This window comes from Rhipicephalus microplus, unplaced genomic scaffold, assembly GCF_043290135.1.
Source record: "Rhipicephalus microplus isolate Deutch F79 unplaced genomic scaffold, USDA_Rmic scaffold_15, whole genome shotgun sequence".
Lineage (NCBI taxonomy): Eukaryota > Metazoa > Arthropoda > Arachnida > Ixodida > Ixodidae > Rhipicephalus > Rhipicephalus microplus.
The window spans coordinates 30,981,508-31,004,403 of NW_027464588.1; the positions used below are offsets into that span (position 1 = coordinate 30,981,508).

The 22,896-nt window shown below is 46.9% G+C and overlaps 1 long non-coding RNA gene across 1 annotated transcript in view; it reads right to left on the bottom strand.

Annotated features, from left to right (window-relative positions):
* Positions 1-1,676: 1,676 nt before the first annotated feature.
* The window catches only part of LOC142784676 (uncharacterized), a 136,939-nt gene continuing 115,719 nt past the window's right edge, over positions 1,677-22,896 (bottom strand). Inside the window, exons 3-4 of the long non-coding RNA XR_012888723.1 lie at positions 17,058-17,118; positions 1,677-1,783 (exon numbers count right to left, since the gene is read on the bottom strand). This is a non-coding gene — a long non-coding RNA (uncharacterized LOC142784676). The remainder of the gene's footprint in view (positions 1,784-17,057; positions 17,119-22,896) is intronic.

Genomic DNA, 22,896 nt, shown 5'->3' on the forward strand with positions numbered 1-22,896 from the left:
TTTGGTATAGGTAAAGTTAGTAAAACGGCCGCGAAAGCATCATGAAGGGCCCAATATACTCCCATATAGTGTTCACGCGCGCGCGCGCTGGGCACAGCGACACTACGATAGCAAAACGACAGGTGCAACCAGCGCGACATGCGCCCGTCGGCGCAGCCCCACGGCTACCGGCACTAAATGCGACATGCTGCATTTCGTCCCGATGCGTTACCCAGACAACACTGCGTCTCTCTCTTTTTATGACGGAGGGTCACCGGAAGCGCTGATACGCGCGTGCATCAAAGCAACGCAGCGAGGCGCACGCCAGCAATTATATGTGGCAGGACATACACCTGGCTTGGCAACGCCGGTGTGACGCGACGAAATGAACGCCGGCGAGCACGCGTACCGTGTCACGTCTAAATGTGGTGGCCCCTTGGCTGTGGCATGTAGTCATGTTCGCAGAAGACACGCATCACATGACTATCATGTTTGCACCAGTCACATACCTTCGTCATCCATTGACTTCACATAATACCAAATTTGGCATATGTGAAGCTAGCGAAATGGCCGCAAGGGCATCATGAGCGTAGCATGTAGTCATGTTTTTACATGACACGCATCTCATGTTTATCACGTTTGCACCAGTATTATACCTTCGCTGTTCAATCCCGTCCCGTAACAGAAAGTTTGGTATAACTGAAGCTAGCAAAACTGCCACCAGCGCATCATGAGTGTGGCAATAATTCATGGTATTACATGCCATGCATCTCATGATTATCATGTGTGCACCAGTCACATACCTTTGTTATCCATTCACGTAGCCCAGTACCAAATTTGGTATAGGTGAAGCTAGCAAAATGGCCGTGAGGGCATCATGAGCGTAGCGTGTAGTCATGTTGTTACATAACAGGCATCCCACGTTTATCATGTTTGCACCAGTATCATACCTTCGTCATCTATTCCCGTCCCGTAACACAAAATTTGGTATAAGTGAAGCTAGCAAAACTGCCGCCAGCACATCATGAGCGTGGCACAAAGTCTTGGTATCACATGACATGCATCTCATGATTATCATGTTTGCACCAGTCACATACCTTCATTATCCATTCACGTAGCGCAATACCGAATTTGGTATAGGTGACGCTAGGGAACGGCCGCGAGCGCATCATGAGCGTGGCATTTAGTCATGTTGTTACATGACACGCATGTCACGATTTTCATGTTTGGGTCTGTCGCTTGTGTCGCCATGCATTCATGTCACACCATACCAGTTATCTAATATGCCTTGTGAACAAAGCCATCGCAAGAGCTGCAGTACAATGAAATGTAAATCATGACATTCATGACACACATGTCATAATTTTCATGTTATGACTAGTCAAATGTTTTTCATTCAGTCATGTTACGCCCAACCAACTTTGGTATCGATGCCATTATCAAAACGGCCAGGACAGCTAAAAGTTGTAGGTGGATAGATAGATAGATAGATATATAGATAGAGAGATATACAGATATTTAGATAGATAGATAGATAGATAGATAGATAGATAGATAGATAGATAGATAGATAGATAGATAGATAGATAGATACGCTCAAAGGCGCCGAAGTTCACTAAAAATGCTTCGCATTTAATAGGCACCTTTATTCAATACAGGAAAGCAACTAGTATCACACTCATTGGAAGCCCATTGGGAGTGATTTGCCTTGCTCAAAGCACATATATATGGGTGGGTCAAAGGCGTCCATGATGCGACATATGCAGTTTGGCCAACACACCTGTCCAAATTTGCCTCCCTCACACTGAAAGAGTGAAGAAACAAAAAAAATATTGAATACACATCACCACAAAAAAGTGTTTTGGCAAACCATAAAATATCTCGTTATATTGAGCCTCAACAAAACTTCTCAGAGTGACACGCAGATTTTGGGCTTCTGACAAATAAGCACGCACACTGCGACATAAATATCGTCATGGGATCGTAAACTTCACGAAAACACCAGTTAACATCTTTAGCAATAAACTGTTGGTTTGGCTAAGCTTGGGGCCGAGAAACGGGTAGTGAAACTGTGAGCGATACCGGCTGTGCGCTTAGATTGCCGAAGAGCACGTAATTCTTCAATAATCTGATCTATGACCAGCTGCGTCGGCATTTATATACGTGGCACCGAACATTGGACAATGAGCTTTTTGAGGGTGGAACACTTTCTCACGCGCGTTTGCCTCGTGGAAGCACGCGCCATAATTTTTGCTGGCGAAAACGCAAGGAGTGTGGGCCAAGCGACCTCTGGTGTCAAAAACATGTAAACGTTTCCCTAAAAGTTGGGTACCTTCAAGCTTCGCCTTTAGGAGTTGAACGTGGTAGCAAAATCTGGTCGCCAGTGCACCTTTCAACCACTGATTTATTGATACGTGGGGTTTGACGTCCCAAAACCACCATACGATTATCAGAGCAGGGCTCCGCAAATTTCGACCACCTGTAGAGCTTTAACGTGCAACTAAATCTGAGCATACGAGCCTACAACATTTCCGCCTCCATAGCAAATGCAGCCATTGCAGCCGGGATGGGATCCCGCAACCTGCGAATCAGCAGCCGAGTACCTTGGCCACTACACCACCACGGCGGGGCATCATTCAATCACTAAGTGCATACTTATTCCCGTGTTTTTTACATACACACGCACGCACACAAACACACACGCAGCAGATTGGACCAGTGCACGCTATTATTGCTGAGTGGACTCGTATTCGCCGTAACACCTGTCGAATGAATTGCGTTAAAAGAGCCCAGAAACACTTTTGCTAGTAACCATGTAATGAATTATATAGAATAACTTATTGCCTCCCAATTTCAACGCTGCAAAAATATTAGGAATCCGTCCAGTGCCAGCGAAATTATAAATATTTGTCACATGCTGCAATTGAATTGTCTTTTGTCTCGTCCCGACGAAAGCACTGGAAGCTAAGCAGGCACGGGTGGCAGTTTAAGACTGTGCGCATCACTGTTCCCCCGGCTTTCTCAGCGGTCTTCTCGGTAAGCTGCGTGTTTTGTTTGTGTTTTTTTTTGCCCGCGTACGAGGGGCGAATCGAGTGCGAGTCTTTTTTTCTCATCTTTTTTTTCTTACTTATCTGTTTTTCTCCCTTACCCCCTCCCCGAGCCGACCTGTTGAGGTGTCATCGTAATGATAGACAGTTACGGGTCGCACTTTTCTCTCCCTTTTCATTTACATAACCACATAGTAGTAGTATGGCAAAGAAACTACCGCAGGTCATAACCTTGGGCACTTTTTTCTTCGAATGCGCGGCTTTGTCAGTGTGATCGCGTGCGCAGACACGTGGACAAGTAGCGGCCTCCCGCGGCTATCTCCACAACTTGAATTTCAGTCACAGGCGCACAGACGATTTTTCGCTCACAACCAACGGCGCTGATGCCTGCGGCGGGTTTTCTCCGACACGAGCTTTCTAACGCTATCGTGTCAAAACAGGCGAAAATGCAGGCCTCTTAACTTGCCTACCGGCATGCGACGGACAATTTCGGAGTCCAAGAAACACCAGTTTTAGATGCGGAGCATCTAATACTCGAGGCTTGTAGTGCGGCGCCGTCCGCAAGCTTCCTCTTCCTACTTCCACCATCTGTGCATCCCTTCCTCCTCTACACACCGCGCGCGCTTCACTCCTCCACCATCTGTGCACCCTTCCTCCTCTACACACCGCGTGCGCTTCTCCTCTTCACGAACATTCGCTAGCTGTATAATGTAGCGCATGCGCCGTCACGCTTCGAGAACATCGGCAGCTGACGCGTTCGCATGCGCCGTCGCGCTTCGAGAACATCGGCAGCTGACGCGCGCGCATGCGCCGTTGCGCTTCTCCCTCTTCTCGAACATTCGACAGCTGACAGTGCATGCGCCGTCGCGCTGTATATATACTCAAGGTCGGCGCTCGCTCGCTCAGTTGCCGCTCGTCGGTTGGTTTGTACGGCGCGTCGACGTCCAAGGTCGCGTGAAATGAATTTCAACGAATCCACAAACACAATGATCGACGTCCCTTCGACCAGCGCCGCCCTTTCGCATACGTGTGTACGTGTTCACTCATTTAACACCCCCTCCTACAACCACGTTAACCAATTTAGCCATCGACCCAAGTAAGTCGCAATTTAAAACCCCATTTCACAACCACGTTAACCAATTTAGCCATCGACCCAAGTAAGTCGCACTTTAACACCCCGTTAACCAATTATATGCTCCGCATCCTCCTCAGTGTTCCCCCGAGGGAAGCTGCGGGCAATTTTTTTTTCGGTGATCTGCGCTAGACGTGCAGCAAGGACTATGAAAAGACCCATTATCGGTGTGGTTGCCTGTGAAGGAGCACAAACTCAGCTGTCAGAGTTTGCACATTCATTTATTACAGATGATAATTAGGTAACCTGCAATGATGCCAGACAATCTTGCGTGGTTTCCCTGCGGTAGTATTTACACTTGGGAAACACATGAAACTGTGCGTTCCAATACTGCTCGTTTTCCTCGTGTTACACACCTTGGCCATTGTGACTTATAACTTTCGATTTTTACACAATAGCCTTTAGTTTTTAGAAAGCAACAACTTTACAGCAACCTCAAAAAGTGTGCTGATAAAAGTATCAAAAAGTCTGAGAACTTAAGCATAGCAACAAGAAGTTTTGGTGTCTGAACTGCTTATTTAGGTTATGCTTAATGTGTCCAACTGATCTTCAAATACTAGCAATTTTTTGCGGGAATGAATACGAGCATTACCTGTAAACCAGTGGTAATCTTATGCAAAATTATTTCTTTTCAGGATGGCGATCAGCATCGCAGATGTTGGTATATAATTTCCATCTAACAAGATGCTAGTTCGCATGGCACAAGTATCATAGTATAAAGTTTAGAGGCTATGCCAAAAGATGTGTTTATTTTGTACTTTCGCTTTCATGACGGAACTGTTTGTACGAAAAAAAATGTTGCACGAAATCATGATTTACGCTCAATTCACATATTTAAGACCTCAGAAATTATTTAGACACATTTCAATTCTTGCAAAAGATGACCAAGTTATTATGTGACGTAATTGTGATATACTATAATTCAAGTTTTTCATCACCAAGTAAGCAAACATATATGCATGAAAGCTTACGAAAAAAAGTCAACCGGCCTATTCGACCTGAAAATAAATATTGGCAGATCCCAAGTACAGTGGGAATAGATGATATGCGAAGCACGCATGAGAAAGGTTGAAATGTCTTTTCAAAATCAGCACGACGTTACTAGGTGAAGGTAAATGATGCCGTACACGACTTTCGTGACATGATTTTCATGTTTGGATATGTCATTTACATTCGTCAGCTATCAACGTCACGTGATACCAAATTTAGTATGTGTGGAGCTTGCGAAACGGGCGCGAACACGCTATGAGCGCGGTGTGTTGTCATGTTCTGACATGACGCGCGTGTCAGGATTATTATGTTTGCACCAGTCATATATTTTGTCAGCCATTGACGTCACGTAACACCAAATTTGGTATATGTTGTGCTAGCAAATCGGCCGCGAGCGCATCATGAAGGGCCCGAAACACTCCAATGTAACGTTAACACGCGCGCACGCTGGGCACAGCGACGCTTCGTCAGCAAAACACGAGCACTATATAGTCTGACGATAGGCGGAACCAGCGTCCGTTGGCGGGGCCCGATGGCAACCGGCGCGAAATGCGACAGCTGCATTTTGCGCCGATGCCATGGAGTAACATTACTCTATGCTGATGCGTTACCCAGACTACATTGCGTCTCCCTCTTTTCATGACGGAGGAACAGCAGACGTGCTGAAACGCGCATGAGTCGAAGCAATGCAGCGCGGCGCGTGCCTACGAGTATATAGCAGGACTGGAGTATGGCATGGCAACGCCGGCGTGACGCGACGAAATGAACGCCGGTGAGCACGCGCACCGCGTCTGGTCGAAATGTATTGGCGCCTTGACAGTGGCATGAAGTCATTTTTTCTCCCATGACACGCATCTCATCATTATCATGTTTGCACCAGTCACATACCTTCGTCGCGGCGGCTGCATTTCCGATGGAGGCGGAAATATTGTAGGCCCGTGTGCTCAGATTTGGGTGCACGTTAAAGAACCCCAGGTGGTCTAAATTTCCGGAGCCCTCCACTACGGCGTCTCTCATAATCATAGAGTGGTTTTGGGACGTTAAACCCCACATATCAATCACATACCTTCGTCATTCATTGGCGTCACGTAATACCAAATTTGGCTTTTCTGAAGCTAGCGAAACGACCACGAGCGCATCATCAGTGTGGCATGTAGCCATGCTGTTACATGACACGCATATCGTGATGACGATGTTTGAATGTGTCATTTACCTACGTCTTTCGTTCGCACCGCGTAATACCGAGTACATGTGCAGCTAACAATACGGCAAGAGTGCATCATGAGCGTAGCATGTAGTAATGTTCTCCCATGACACGCATCTCATGCTTATTATGTTTGCACTAGTATCATACCTTGGACATCCATTCACGTGCCGTAATACCAAACTTGTTATAAAGAAAGTGTTATGTCTGGTGTTGTCGTCGGCCCATAGACGCACGCGTTGGTCACGGTTGTCCAAAAAGCTCAGACAGCCTCGAACGGTTAAAAACAAGATTATTCCTATTCGGATGGAGGCGGCGGGCGAACTGCCGGGGGAAGTGAATGGTGGCTCGTTTGCGCCGAGCGGGGGAAGGGGAGGAGTCAACATCTGGAAGCAGTTTCAGCATCCGGTCCTTCGCGGGTTCGGAGGCTCGCTCGTGACACAGGGGTGCTTGGAACACAACATCTCCTCCCTTCTTAGATTGTCGCTTGGAAGCGATCTGGCGGCCGCCGTAGGTGCGTGAACGCTCTGGACGCACTAGGAAAAGAAGCCTCCGCTCGCTGGGTGTCGTTTCTTTTGTGTTCAGGGTCGGCGGTCGGCGGCACCGATTCATCTGGTGCGAGATGCCAGGCTAAATGGAACGAAGCTTCCGTCGAGGTGGCTGCTTGAATGGGAGGTTCCTTTGGCAAATTGCGTAGCTGATTAAGGTGGCGGCGTGTGGCCTTTCCACCAATGTCGACGAGCCATGACCGCAACCCTATGCGTTTGAGTGCCGTCGCTTCAACCCAGCCGGACTTTCTGTGGAACTGGCGGGCGTATATGCGCTGTCCACTTTCAATTCTCCTGCTATGCGGGAGCTTTTCTTCCTCCGACAGTGCTTTCGCTGAGGGCTCCGGGACAATTGCTGTCAGCTGAGTTCTCATTTCTCGTCCGAACAACAATTTCGCTGGCGTTTGATCAGCAGTGCTTTGAACAGTGTTGTGCTGTCTGAAGAGAAAGCGCGCGATGCGGCGTTGCATTGTCCCAGTCTGGTCCTTAGTAAGGGCGCGCTTTAGCTCAGCCACGTGGCGCTCGGCTTGTCCGTTCATAGCCGGGTGGTAAGGAGCTGATGTAACAGACAAGACGCCGTTGTCGCTGTAAGAATTGAGAATCTCCGTGGACACAGACAAAGTGCCGTTGTCTGAGACCACCTTGCGCGGTAGGCCAAACGTTGCAAACAATGACCGCAGAGTGTCGATAACTGCTGCCGATGTCATTGTAGCCATTTGTTTTACCTCCAGCCACTTGGTGTATGCGTCTACAACCACCAGGAACGAACACCCTTCGATAGGTCCAGCAAAATCAATGTACAGGGTGTGCCAAGGCGCGTCTGGTTTTTTCCATTCAGGAATAGGGGCTCTTGGCGGGCTTCTGTGGTTGCCTTGGCAAGGCTGGCAATCGTGAACTGTTAATTCTATATCATGGTCGATACCAGGCCACCATATATAACTTCTGGCGCACTTTTTTATGGCAACAATGCCTCGATGACCTGCGTGGACAAGCGACATGGCCTGTTCGCGAAGTGCCGCTGGAATTACGACTCTTGATCCCAAGGTGACGCAACCGCGTTGAGTGCTCAACTTCGCAGCTCGCTTGCGGTAAGCGTTGAAGTGTTCACCCTTTAGCGTCTGCACGTTGCCTTCTTGTATAACTGCGTGGACTTCCTTCAAGACAGTGCATTCCTGCGTTGATGCTGCTATCGTGTCAGCTGTTAGCGGATGGTTCGGCAGCGCCTCGAACATGAGTATATCACCCGGCGGGGGTGGTTCATCTATTGTGGTGTCTAGCGGCAGGCGGCTTAGTGCGTCGGCGTTCTGGTGTTTCTTCCCAGTGTGATGTACGAGTTCGTAATCGTACGCGTGTGTTGATACCACTATCTAAACCGCTAGTAGAGCAAAAAGTAGTGGGTCGTTAGATTGATACATAGATATATAGATAGAGAGATAGATAGATGGATAGATAGATAGATAGATAGATAGATAGATAGATAGATAGATAGATAGATAGATAGATAGAAGTGCTCAAGCTGCCAGAGCAGTTCGCGAAGAAATTGTTCGGATTATTGATTTAATTCTTTGACGCCCAAAATTTAGTTTAAATGCACAACATGAAGAAAACTCTGGCATGCATAAAAAAGGTCACAATATGCCAATTACGGTGTCAGAAAAAAATTGTTTTTTTTATAGGTGAGCAATGAGGTCTTGCTCCTGAGCAACATTGGTCACTTGAGGCACTACTTCACGTGGAATGCCTTGAAGCAGTTGCGGCTTGGAAGGAGGCACAAGTGCATGTTGCCCTTAGCGCAGTACAGAAACGTGTAGCCGAACTTGCAGAACTTGCATCGGTTCTTTTTTTCGCCGTACTGTGGCCAGTGGTTCACGCCATCGTACCTTAAATCCACTGTGGGCCTCGGTGTCACCGGAGAATGGATCAAGTGTTTGGCGGGCACGATTCCAGCTTCAGCAGCCATACCTGACCTTCTTTTCAAAGGATTTGACTTAGATGTGTAATGGTTTGGGCAATCTGCATTCGAAAAGCTAGCAGAAACAACCTTCTTTTGATAGACAGCTGGGCACAGTGGCGTTTATACAGGAGCCACCTATTGACAATAGAAACATCCATCATCCAGTAAAAATTGCGCATGTACCATCTTTTCGATTTGTGGTCTGTGCGGTACAGCTCAATAAGCATGTCGGTGAGATCAACACCTCCCATGAAGGCACTGTACTCCTTTACGGCGAAAGGGCGTGGAACATCAATGCTGCGCTTTTCTTGGCTGTTCCACCGCTTGCAAAGGTCGGTTGGTTGGACACCAGCGTAGCTTGACACGAGGTGTACGGAGTTGCTGTCAAACCATTTGATGACTTCATTGTTAGAGTCCTCGTCCACGCGAAAATCCACCGAGCCTTTTCCTTGCGCCTTGAGAGTAGCGTCAGGTGCAAGCGGACACTTCTCCGTCCTGTCGACTCTAAAGGTACCAACACTCAGGATTCCTTCGCGCTTGAACTCGTCTACCAGGCGCAGAATGCTGAACCAGTTATCAGAAAATAACTTGTGGTTCCTGTTTTCCGGAAGACCTTTCACCAGATCGATGACTATATCACCAGAGATGCCGAATCCATTGTCATGAGCAGTACCTTTACCTTCATACATGATGAAATCGTGCATAATTCCGGAGACACCTGCCCTTGTGAACACCTTATAGCCCCAGTTGTGGAGCTTCGGTTTCCTGTACTGCTTTAGTGGTGAGCGCCCCTTGAAGGGAATAATTTGCTCGTCCACACTCTGCCGTTCTTCTGGGGCCACTGCCTTCATGTTCTTCTTTAGCTGTTTCACAAGTGGGCGCACCTTGAAAAGGCGGTCGTGGCCCTCAGCGTCTCGTGGCTTTGCCTGACAGTTGTCGTTCATATGTAGGCATTGATGTATGGCCTCGAATCCATTTCTAGACAGGAGGTCCGCTATAGGCTTAAACCTCCTTCCACACTGCCAGAACATCCGGAAATGAGGCACCCTGACTGTCCCCGAAATCACTAATATGGAGAGATATTTCCTCATCTCCTCGTTGGTGATGTTTGCACAGGTGCCATTCTTCTGGGGGAAATACAGATTTGATTGATAGCACAGTGTGTCTACTATCTCTTCATCGAAAAAGGCAAAAAAGTATTGGTATGGACTTAGCACATTGTCGGGCGGTGGGGGCAGCTCACTCTTCCAAGCTGTGAGGCTTTGTCATTAAGCATAACGTGTTTTGTTGTCCCTTTTCTGCGAACGCTTTCTTTCATCTTTCTGCGCTGCGCGGCCGAGTGGCGGGATGTTCCCGGAACAGCTTCAACAGAGTTGCTTGGCATTCCTCCGTCGTCGTCTTCTCGCGGATGTTGATCGCGAAGATTTATCACAACTTCGAGCGGACAGGAATCAATCAATTTTTTATCATCTCTAGGCTCATATTCGGGATCATCTGGGTCGCTGTCAAAATCAACATCGGATAATCCACCATCCGGAAGGAAGATTAGCTCCTGTATTTTTTCATCTGTCAGCCATTTCTTTTTTTTGACATCGCCATCTATACATGAACGACAAAAGAATATTATCCAATAACTATCACTTATCGTATTTCGTAAAAATAAGATTATGTTATTGCCTGGTTTTGCGTTCAGTCAAGCAGAGAAATGCAACAAGCGTTCAACCCTATAACGGCTTGCACCTCCGCAAATGCCCGACGTTGCTCGTGAGCAACAGCGTTTTTGGAGGGAAGATTTCTAACGCGTAAAATGCGGCCACACCATTCAACCTGTTCATAAGTGTTCTACGCCGCCTTATGCGCGATTTCGAGTATAACATAGCTCGCGGTAGCGTCCCGTTCCGCTGTAGTAGGATAAATTTACTCACGTGTGCGAAGCTTGCATTGCCACCTCTCAAACGCTCGAGCCAAGTACTAGAAAAAGGCGATGCTGCCATCTGTGTGTATTTCTTTGAAGCTTCGGACGCTTGGTAGACTTTCTCTTTTCCCACAGATGACGCTAGCAGTATCACACAACAACATGCTTTTGCGGAAAAAATTATTTTTGGGGTTGTTGCCCCAGAGCAACAGTGGGCATCAAAGGGTTAAATGTCAGTTCACATTTTAACATATATTTAAGCAGCTCTGTGTAAGATTAACCGCAGGGCACTCACAAAGTTGGAGAAAAAGTAGCGCCTTGCTGAGCGTATTGCGAGTTTGTTTTACGCTCAATCCTCTACGCAAGCTTTACCTTATCTTTCAAGTATGACGTTTTGCGAAAATATTGAAGCGTGCGCTAGAAGTACACAAGTGTGCACATCGTGGGATGAAGCATGTGCTCCACCGTATTATAGCTGTTATGTATTTTTATTCTAGCGAATAAAGGGTGTGTGGGGGCTGACACTCCCTGTAAAGTTGTTTGTGCTGTGTAAGGAACCTGTCTCGCACAAGGAAGGAAGGAGGGAAAAACTTTATTTGCAAGGGTTTGGGAAAGGGGGTCATGAGCTTGATGGGTGGGGCCCCAAGTCCAGGGCTCCACTGGCTGCCGCCGTCTGTCTGACGTGACGCAGAAGTGCAAGCTGCACCTCTGGGTCAGAGCTGGCGAGCTGTGCCTCCCATTGCTCGAAAGTATTACAAAGCTTGTACTGACTTAAAAAGGTATTTAAATTTGGTGGTCGTTTTGTCTCGCACAGAAGCCGTAATTTGGGGGTGATAACCGCCGGAAGATAGAAGGCGTCGTGTTCACGTTGAATACCACTGCTGGTAGAGTGGTAGCGCTGGCGGAGACCCCTGGTGGAAGGCAGGCCGCGACGGAGCTTTCCGAACACAACGCAAAACAGGCAAAGCACTGACGGCGAAAGCTCACTTACCAAAGGTGGCCTGACGACGCAACGTGGAAGCAGCGGAACAAGCCGACGCAGCCGTGATCCGACGCCACGCCCTAACTGTAATGCGAGACGGCGAACTAGCGACCTCGACGTTCTCATCGACGGCCACAGTGTGACCACACTCGTCGATACTGGAGCCGACTATTCTGTCATCAGTGGGTCGTTCGCCGCGAAGTTAAAGAAAGTTAGGACAGCTTGGAAAGGCCCTGAAATCCGCACAGCCGGAGTTCATCTCATAACGCCAGCAGGAATCTGCACAGCGAGAGTCACCATTAACGGCTTTATTTATTCTACAGACTTCGTAGTCCTACAGCGTTGCTCGAGAGATGTAATCCTTGGCATGGACTTCTTATGCCTCCATGGTGCTGTCATCAACCTAAAAACAAAGTCGATAACGTTATCCACAGAAGAAGCACTACCGCCGCGCACGCCGTCAGGACACCATGCCTTGAATGTGCTGGAAGAACAAGTCACCATTCCGCCACGCTCAAGCGTCATTATTTCAGTCGGTGCTCCTAAATCACCTGACTTGGAAGGCGTCGTTGAAGGCAGTCAGCATCTGTTGGTCACCCGAAATATTTGCGTCGCAAGAGGAATTGCAGAGCTGCGCGGAGGCAAAGCAACGGTTATGCTCACGAATTTCAGCAGTGAGTACAAACATGTGAAGAAAGGAACAACGGTCACATACATCGAAGAAATTGTCGAAGCCACCAGTGCTTTCGCCCTCGCCGATTCTGCGGAACCTGCTCAGAGGAACCAAGCCCCTCCCATAGCTTTCGACGTCAATCCCAGACTTCCGAACGATAAGCAAGAACAGCTCAAGGCCCTGCTCCTGCAATACGAAGATTGCTTTTCGTCGTCATCAAAAATTCGGCAGACCCCAATCACGAAACATCGCAGGCGAGAGTTGAGCGAGAGTTGAGCGAGTCTCTTCTGCGCGTGGCGGCTGCCGCGAACGGTTGTCTTTAGCGTGGGTCCTCGTGCGTGGCACCGCGGGCCTGCGTGCCGGGGGGGGGGGGGGGGGGCACGTGGTAAGTCAAGCGTTGGCGACGCCACCTTGGTGTGTTATTGTATCTTTGTCGTGTTTTGAGTGTTTAGTAATTTTGTGTAATGATGACTTAGCCTGCTGATAACAATTGACGTATCATTCGGCGGACGATAACGTCCTTCTAAATTAGTTGAATAAATGTGTATCGTTTGGTTTGTACCAATCGTGTCTATGTGTTCCTTTCACTCCAAGAGTGTGCCAATTCGAGACCCGACACTGGCTGCCCAACGTGGAGCTCTTGGAGTATCGGACGACAGTTTTGCGGTTCGGTACAAGCTTCTGTTAGAGCCGGGATAGAGTAGGCCTAGGGGGACTTCTTTGCTAGCGTCGGTGGTGTACTTTGTTGAGAGCGAGAAGATCGGTATTTGTAATGTGTTTGAATTTGTCGGCAGGTTTAGTTTTTATTTTCTTGCTCGCAAGTGTTGTTCTTTTCTTGTTGGTGTTAGTTTTAAAAACCGTTGTTGAATTGGGACGAGAGCCATGCGTCTGCATCCTGGGGTGAGCAAGTCTCAGAGCACGTGGTTTGTAGGCCAGGCCCGAAGCAAGTGAGTACGGAAGCCTCGTGGGTGGTCCGATTTTTGCAAATAGCTTCTTATATCTCCTTGGGCCCAGAAAGCCAGGCGTCATTGCTGAGTTGTATTGCGGCTCGACACCGGGGCGTCATGACACCACCCGGGGCGGTGGACGCCGATTGCTCGGTAAGCTGCTGTGTGCTGCGAGCAATAAGGCCACCTCACAGAGTGAATGTCTCCTCGCGGCTGCCTCTTCTACGCCTAGGCTGGGTGCTGGGTGGATGCCGGTTGTTGCCGAGTGACTCATTAGGCCTAACGCTCAGTGCAGCCTCCTGTCGCACGTGGCACAACTAGGTGGAACGTGGCGTTGAGGTGTTGCGCTGTTTCCCTCACTTCTTTTTTATCTTGTCGTGCACGAATCAGGAAAAGTGACCTATATTTTATTTTTAATGGGCGTCTCGGCCGCCGCCGATGAATTAGCTAGCCGTACTGACCATCGTACCACGTGGGCAAAAAGCCCGAAGTTCTCTTTCTTAGGCCCTGCTCTTTTGTTTCGAGTGTTTCGAATATACGCAGCGGGAGTGATGTGATCCATAGCCAGCTGTCTCGTGCACATCGTCAGCGCCTCTGGCAAGAAATGCGGTCGTGAGATCTGGCGATGGAGACGCCTGGGACCTGCGCAACTGCCTGCAGTCCGGCGCCCTCGTGAGTGCTTGTCGCAACTGGAAAAGGTGTCGGCGCGAGCGATGGTTCGTTGCGCCGACGTAAACGTTGATGTTGTGGGGTGGGTACTGAGGTGAAGTCGAGCCAAACAGTGCAGCAGTGTCGACCGGCAGTGGTGTCGTGGGCCGAGAACATTATGGACATATGATGCCATTTCTTTGTTGAGCTTGTGTAGCTTATCTTTTTTTTTCGGGATATGGTTTGATTCAGGTTGGGGGAATGTGGGGGTGCTGACACACCCTGTAGAGTTGTTTGCGCCACGTGGCGCACATGCCCCGCACAGAAGCCGTGGTTTGGGCGTGACAGCCACCGGACGATAGATGGCGTTGTGTCCGCGTTGAGTAACACTGTTGGTACAGTCAACGCCTCCTCTGAACAGTGCCTGGGGAATGGCTCGCGCTGCCAGAACAGTTGGCCTGCCTTCAGTTTTGAGCAAGCGCCGCGCAGTGGCGCTCGCGACGGAGACTAAGACGCGTGACAAGTCACCCCGGAAAAGAAGACACAAACCCAAAAGTTGGTGGGATGAGGAAGTTAAGAGAGCCATAGCAAAACGCCAGGAAGCCTCTATGGAACACAGACATGCTAAGCAGCGAGGTGAACCGACAGATGATGTGAAAAGAAAATTGGAAACCTTTCTAAGCTGTAGAAGGGATGCATCTCGTCTGATCAATGAAAAGATTAGAAGAAAGGGAGCTTTCTCACGACAAAAACACAATGCCAAAAACAGTCAAACGACAAAAACAGTTGAAAAGAGGATTTTAAATACTTTCGACTGTCTTAAAACTTATTATTTATCATTCCTGTGTACAATTTTGCTATAATACGAGTTATTTGCTTCTTCGTCTGCAGTAATTATCAAGCGGAACCGCACGCCGCGCGCTTTTTTTTCTGCGCGCTGCGTGAGCGTCGTCTGCTAAATGTTTTTCACCGGCGGCCCATAGGGGCGCGTCAGTCGAGAGTTTTTTGAGACCTGCAACTGTACACCACTATTTCGGAGGCTATGCAAATGTTGCTTTGTTGCACTGTCCACCACAGGTGACGCTAGCGACCGAGAACATTCTAAAATAAAGGAGAGAAATGGTGTGGCAGCCGTTTTTTTTCTCATGCGGCAGGCATCTTCTAGAGGTGGCGTTGGTACAGTGGTAGCGCCAGCGGTGACCCCTGGCGGAAGGCAGGCCTTGGTGGCGGGCGAGAGTTGAGCTAGTCTCTTCTGCGGGTAGCGGCTGCCGCGAACGCTTGTCTCTAGCGTAGGTCCTCGCGCGTGGCACCGCGGGCCTGCGCGCCGGGGCGCCCACGTGGTAAGTCAAACGTTCGCGACGCTGCCTTGGGTGTGTTATTGTGATTTTGTCATGCTTTGAGTGTTTGGTAATTTTGTTTATGATGCCTTGGCGTGTTTTTAACGATTGATGTATCATTCGGCGGACGATATCGTCCTTCTAAAATTAGTTAAATAAATAGGTATTGTTAGGTTTGTACCAATCGTGTATATGTGTTCCCTTTACTCCAAGAGCGTGGCGTGGCGCTCGTTCACCAATTCGAGACCCGACAAAGGAAAGAGCGAAAACAAGGGAAAGGGTGAACATGAAAACTTGCTTTCTAACGGCGCAATGGCCCTGCTACTGCCTCAAAAATTTGTGGCTCTAACATGTCTTTGTCCTAGTTCTTGTAGCTTCTTCTTGCATTTCTGACAGTTGGCAGTTCTTGATTCACATCGGCTGACACTGTCCCATGCAACAGACCTATGCATATTCAAGGACCTGGTACGATGACTTCCACGTTATGTCTTTGATATTGAGCATTAAAGTGATGTAGGAAATTCTTGAGAAAATTTCCCAGGAGTGCGTTGAGCAGATCTTTTGCAATAGTCGTCATCATTATCAGGCTGACTACTCTCACTTCGGGACAAAGGCCTCTCCCAAGATCCGCCAATCAGCCCGCTCTTGTGCTTTCTGCTTCCACGTTATACATACGAACTTTTGAATCTCATCGGCTCACCCAGCTTTCTGTCTCCCCTTCGCACGTATAGGGTCTCTGGAAATTCAGTCAGATATTTTTTGTGACCAGCGGTTATCTTACCTACAAGCCAGGTGCCCGACCCATTTGCATTTTTGGTTGCTTTCAGCTATGATACCCTTAAGCTCAATTTGTTCTCTAACGCTGCTCCTTTGTCTCTTTAGGATACCCTTATGATTTTTCCTTCCATCGGTCGCTTTGTCGACCTCAATTTACGTTAAACCCACTATGTGAACCTCCATGTTGTTACCTTCATATGTAATACCAGTAAAATGCAGCTATTCTGTACTTTCCTCTTGAGGGTTAGTTGCACATTACCATGCATTATTTGAGAATGCTTGCAAATGTAATCCGCCCTATACTTACCCTTCTAGTTACTTCTCTCTCATGTTTCAGCTTCGCGGTTACCGCCTCTCTTAAGTAGACGCATTCCTTGACAACTTCCAGCGTCTCTCCACTTATCGCAAAGGGCTGTTTTCGGCCAAGAGTGTTGCACGTTAGTTTAGTTAGGTGCACAGTAATTTTCCGGCCTACTCTTGAGCTTTCCGTGTCCTGTTCAGTATTAATGAGTGGTAATTCATGTCTGAGTTACTCGTCAAGGCATTGTCATCTGCAAAAAGCAGATTAATAAGATACCCTTCTTTAGCTCTTAGCCCTATATTATCCCAATCTAGGGCCCTGAAAGCCTCCTTTCAACACACGGAGAACAGCATTGGAGAGATTGTATCTGCCTTACACCCTTCGTTCTTTGCATTCTACTGGTCCCTTGATCGAGAACTATGATGGTTGTGGATTCACTTTAAAGTTCTCATGGTATTTTTATGTAGGGTTAGTCGATGTCCTGAGTCTGTAGTGCCTAGATTACTGCTGATGTCTCGAATGACTCAGACACATTCTCGTTATCTACAAAATCTATGTATAGGGGTTCGTTTTACCACAACACTATTTTAAGAGGACTCAGGAAATATTAATGTTTTACTTACATTACCAGGGCAAATCTCCGCAAAATGTACAGGGCCTCCATTAGATTTTTTCTTTGCTGCCCTGTAAGGATTGTGCGAAAATTTTATTTAAGGTTACACTCAAGGTGAAAGTTGCGGCAAGTGCATAACAGTTAATCCCCTGTCCTTCAGCCTTCAAAAGCGTGCAGCCTCTTCGGAGTCTATAGTGCGAACCGAAATCATAAGTTGTGAAGCAGAAGCCCGCCCTACACTCATCCTACCCGTGTCCTTACCTTCCCATTTCCTTACTTTCCCATCTCTCATCCTCGCCCTCATTACACTTTGCTTCTCCTTTGCCAAATTAGAATATATATGGCTATTCTATGCTTTACCCTCGCATGCCACTTTCTTTCTTCACCACCTTCTAATTTCTCTTTCTTATCCTTAGTCTACCGTCCAACACATTTTTACCATACCAAATCAATCCTATGCTTTATCGTTTGCCCGCCTCCTTGATTTTTACCCGTGTTCAAGTACCAAGTATCACCCTTACATATATTGCTTTTTTTCGAGCAAAGTTTGGGAGCAGGATATTTTTATTTTATGATGTTGAAACTTAAGTTTCAAAACTCTACAATAAACAAGAAACGACGAGAGTAGCACTTGTCCTGGTTGTTCGCTCGTACATTGTGCACTTTTTGTGCTGAATTGTTAACCTTCTTGCTCTTCTTCCTGTACATGACTGAGCTACGATTTGCACTCTCTCTTACCCATTTGTACCCTCTTCTAAAGGCGTCGTTCCTCAAACTCACACATTTCAATTTCACACCCGGAAGATATACTGCACTAGCCAAGTTTATGCTATGCTACGAGACGTTTTGCAACGACTAGTAGACCAGGTTATGACACAATATATAACGCGACGACAGTCAGGGCACGTCAACTGTTCCAGACTTAAATCTCTACTCAAATATTAGTCACAGCATATTCACGGAGTGCATGATGATTAGGGCGAAGCATCAGTCCGTCCGTTCGTTCTTGCTTTCGTCCATCCGTACGTCCGTCTGTGTGTCCGACCGTCCTTTCATGCGTTCGTTCATGCATCCGTTTGTCTGTGTTCCCATCCGTCCATGTGTCCATCCCTGCGTTTGTTCATGCGTCCGTCCATCCATGCGTCCATCCATGCATCTGTCTGACGGTCCGTTCGTCTATTCATCTAGTGAACACACCAGGTACCACCATCTCGCATCTTTTCATCATATATTCAGCATATAGAAGATGCCATCCATCGGGCATTCCAAGGACTAAACGAGAGGTGACAATCACGCAATTTTTTACGGCCTGCGCTTTGTGTCTACTTTCCACCATTCATTACCCTTAATACACCCCTAACACTAGCTCACTATATTCATGGCACTGTGACCCATCCCTAGCTAAACCTGTTTAGAAAAATTTATTGCACAAACGATAACACTTGGTAAAGAAAGGAGGTTACGCCCAGCTAAACCTTGCTAAAACCAAAAAGGTTCCCCCAGCAATTTTATCGTGGCAACCATTCCTGGTCAGATAGTGCACATAGTGCGTCCTTTTGATACAAGTTTTTGTTAGTAAGCACTAAATTTAAAGAAAATTTTATTGGAGATTAGGCCACCAATATTCGTCTCTGTAAGTTATTGTTTCTTCCTAAACAACTATCTTCTGATTAATGATTAACGTGCGTGAGTGTCCTCCTAAATTGAAAAAGATGCGTGCGTGCCAATTCTCTAATCCGGCCGCGATGGTTGCTGCTTACTACTAATACGACGACGACATACGTCGCAGACGCACGACCCACGGCATAGGGATCATCACCCCCAAAAGCCGCCCGTATTAAATGCGAAGCATTTCTTAGTGAACTTCGGCGACTTTGAGTCAATCTATCTATCTATCTATCTATCTGTCTATCTATCTTTCTATCTATCTATCTATCTATCTATTTATCTATCTATCTGTCTATCTATCTATCTATCTATCTATCTATCTATCTATCTATCTCTATCTAGCCGCCAATGACGTTTGCTCTCGTGGCCGTTTCGATAACGATACCATTACCGAAATTGGTACGGCATAACATGACTGTATAAGGAGCATATTTGAGTAGTCATAACATCAAGGTCATGATATGTACGTCATGAATGTCATGATTTACATTTCGTGGTCCTGCAGCTCTTGCAGTTGTTTCGTTCACGTGGCATGGTGCCAAACTGGTATGGTATGACATGACGTCATGGCGAACACAAGCTACTGAACCTAACATGAAAATCATGACATGCGTGTCATGCAACATGACTACATGCCACGCTTATTATGCGTTTTTCTGGGCAGCCGCAGATAGTTGGATAACGAACGAAAATCCATAGAGGGCCACTCATGGAATGCTCTTGTTGATTCAGTGGTGGCGAAGGGTGCAAATTGTTATACTTTATACAGCGAAGCCTCAGACTGGCACGGCAATGTTTACAATGAACGGTGTATTTAGCATACATTCACCGTATGCTTGAATACGCTTGTTTCATATGAGATCCCTTGTCTTATCTCTTTTAGTGAAAAACATGAAAAAATACAGAACAGGGCTTCAAGGTTTGTCCTAAGCCATTACTAAAAAATGACAGCTGTAACAACAAAAATATTAGCTAAATTGTGAAATAATATGATCGCATTGAATTAAACTGTGGTTGAATCTCTTATGTCAAGCGTTTCATGGTAAAACTCGCATTCGAAAATGAATACACCTAAACAGCCATGTTCGTGCAATGGTATAATTAGGATTTAAAATGTCGTATAAGAGAAAATTTTTTATTATTCATTTGTTCTTTGTTTCATGACAGAATGAAATGGCTTCTAAAAAGAAGAAAAGTGTGTTGGGTCAATGAAGGCGTGTTTTCTCAAACACTGTAACCCTCCTGCCGCAGCGTCTTCATGTAAAAAGTGCGATGTGCATGCGGCATTTGTTTTTTTTTGTAATTAACTTTTTAAGCGTCCTCTCCTAGGCAACTTAAGAATTTGTATTTGGACACTAGAAGCTCTTGCATGCCCGATGAAGAGCGTTCTGCCATGGTAATTTTTTCAAATCGGTTCGCAACGAGGCACCAAAGCATTATGCGAAGAAGCAAACTTGAATCTGTTGCCTCTCCTCCCATGGAGCCAATGCGAGCGTCATTAATTCCCTGTTCTTTTCGGTATCAAGGATGGAGACTGACATAACGCATACTCAACGAGAACAACCTGCGTAAGCAATGTCACGCACGCATGACGTGCTGAAGCCTACTCGTACACCTACGCTATTGATGATTGATATGTGGGTTAACTGCCAGTTCGACATGTTAGTAAAGGTTCATGATGAAACAAGCGCTAAAAATTACACACACTCAGAGAGGACAGAAAAAAGTGCTGGTCTTCGTTCTCTCTGAGTGTGTGTTGAATTTTTCGCGCTTGTTTAATCATCATATGTGAGGTTCACCGTCCCAAAATCACCATATGATTATGAGACTGGCCGTAGTGGAGGGCTCCGGAAATTGCGACCACCTGGGGTTCTTAAACCTTCACCTAAATCGGAGCACATGGGCCTACAACATTTTCGCGTTCATCGGAAATGCAGCCGCCGCAACCGGGATTCAATCCCGCGAACTGCGGGTCGGCAGCCGAGTACCTTAGCCACTAGACCACCATGGCGGGGCGCCTATGCTCTCGATGTTGTGTCGTTTCGGCGTTCTCTGTTGTGTATTACCAGTTACTGTGGGGTTGATCAATCAGTGCGTGTGCTTTAAGAGAGGCTGGCAAAGATCATGAATTGGGACCACGATACAGCACGTCACTACGATGAAACTGCGGTCAAACACTGTGCAACAAATGCAAGCTAAACGTTGTCAGGGTTGGCGAAGGCACGATGCAGCAACAACGGTAAGACGAACGCAAGCAAAATGTGGTAGTAGAAGTTGTAGTCATAGTAGTAGTACAAGTATAGTAGTAGTAGAGCATAGTAGTAGTAGCAGGGTAGTATGTGTGGTTTTACATGTAAAAACAGGATATGTACACGAGGAATGCCATAGTGGAGGTCTCGACAAATTTTGACCATATAGTGTTCGTAAGCGTGCACTGACATCGCGCAATTTATGGGCATCTACTTTTTCGCCTCCATCTAGATGTGACCTCCGCAGCCGGAATCAAACCCGCGGTATTCGGGTCAGCAGTGGAACATCCTATAGTGACTGGTGCCCCGACGTGGACCAGAAACGAGGGTCTATTAATGAATAGCATCTTCTTGCTATTCAAAACAAAAATAAAAATGATACCAAGCTGAGACTTTGTTTGCGTGTTTTATTATTTTTCTCAGCTTTCATTTATTACACTGGTTTTGAAAGGGCAGTGCAATTACACAGTGAAAAGAAAGACATAGAGACAAAGAGCGCTGTCTTTCTCTTCCCTTCGTTTGTGCACTTCCCTTCGAAATGATATGAAGAAGCTAGCCTAAACCGAAGTACTCCTCATTCGTACACAACAGAACACACAAATTGCACATGCCAAGTGGAATAATGTAACGTGCAATGATCTTAAAGAGGTACCATTTAAAATTCAAAATATCAACAGGAGACGGGAGATTTTTCGTCTGTTTTTTTAGATGTATCTTGCATTTAACAAAGTTCTGATGAAGAGCGTAAACGGTAAGCGACGTAAGCCCTTCAATGTCAACATGAAGGAGCTACGCAATTGATTGATTTGTGGGGTTTAACGTCCCAAAACCGCTATTTGATTATGAGAGACGCCGTAAGGAGCTACGTAATAACAAGACCATTCCTTCCTGTACGTCACTCTCTAGATCTTGGGGCGCACGCCTACGAGAAGGGCAAGTGGCATTCATTAGAAATTGAGCGTTTTTGTGCAACATGTAATTTTTCAAGTTTTAACAGTACTGATCCGGGGTGCCCAGTGCGAAATTACGCTTAGCAGCTTAAAATGCCTAAACCTAGTGAGGGTTCCTTTAAGGTGTTCATTGATAAGGAAGAAATCGGTTCTACGCGATTAAACCTAGCATCCCTCTCTTCTAAAGTATCAGTGGTCTGGTTGTTTGCTGCTGCGCTGCCCTTCCCAGCCACAATGAAACGAACGAGACCCAGGAAAGTGTCACTTGAATGATGGACACTTGACGCTTAATACTAGACAACAAAATGAAAGATCGCATACTGCGAATTGCGCGGGAAATGCATGTCGGGGTTCAATCATTGGCACATTTCTGCAATCTTTCACAACATAATTTTTTTGCATTTTTGCGTCGAGACAAGTCACCGACGTCATTGTTTTGGAATATTTTCATTTGTGTACCAATTTATTGCGCCTACGATTATGATTTTGAGGGCCTAAAACAGTGTTTTACCTGCCTGTCTTTGGCGCCTATAAAACATTTTTAGTGCCTGAAAATCTGGCCTCTAAATAAGACTGTATTTGCTACATTTGCTACATAAATACACTTGCCGTTTCGCTAGTTTCACATATGCCGAGTTTGGTATTACGTGGCACCAACAGTTGATGAAGGTATGTGACTGGTGCAAACATAATAATTATGAGGTGTGTGTCATGTGAGAACACGACATGCCACAGTCAAGGCGCCAATACATTTCGACATGACGTAGTGCGCGTGCTCGCCAGCGTTCATTTCATCGCATCACGCCGGTGTTGCCACGCCAGGCGCTGGTCCTGCCACATATTCGCAGGTGCGCGTGGAGCTGCGTTGCTTTCACGCATGCGCGTTTAAGTGCGTACGGCATTCCTCTGTCAAGAAAAGAGGGAGACGCAGTGTTGTCTGTGTAACGCATCGGCGCAAAATTCGGGATGTCGCATTTCGCAC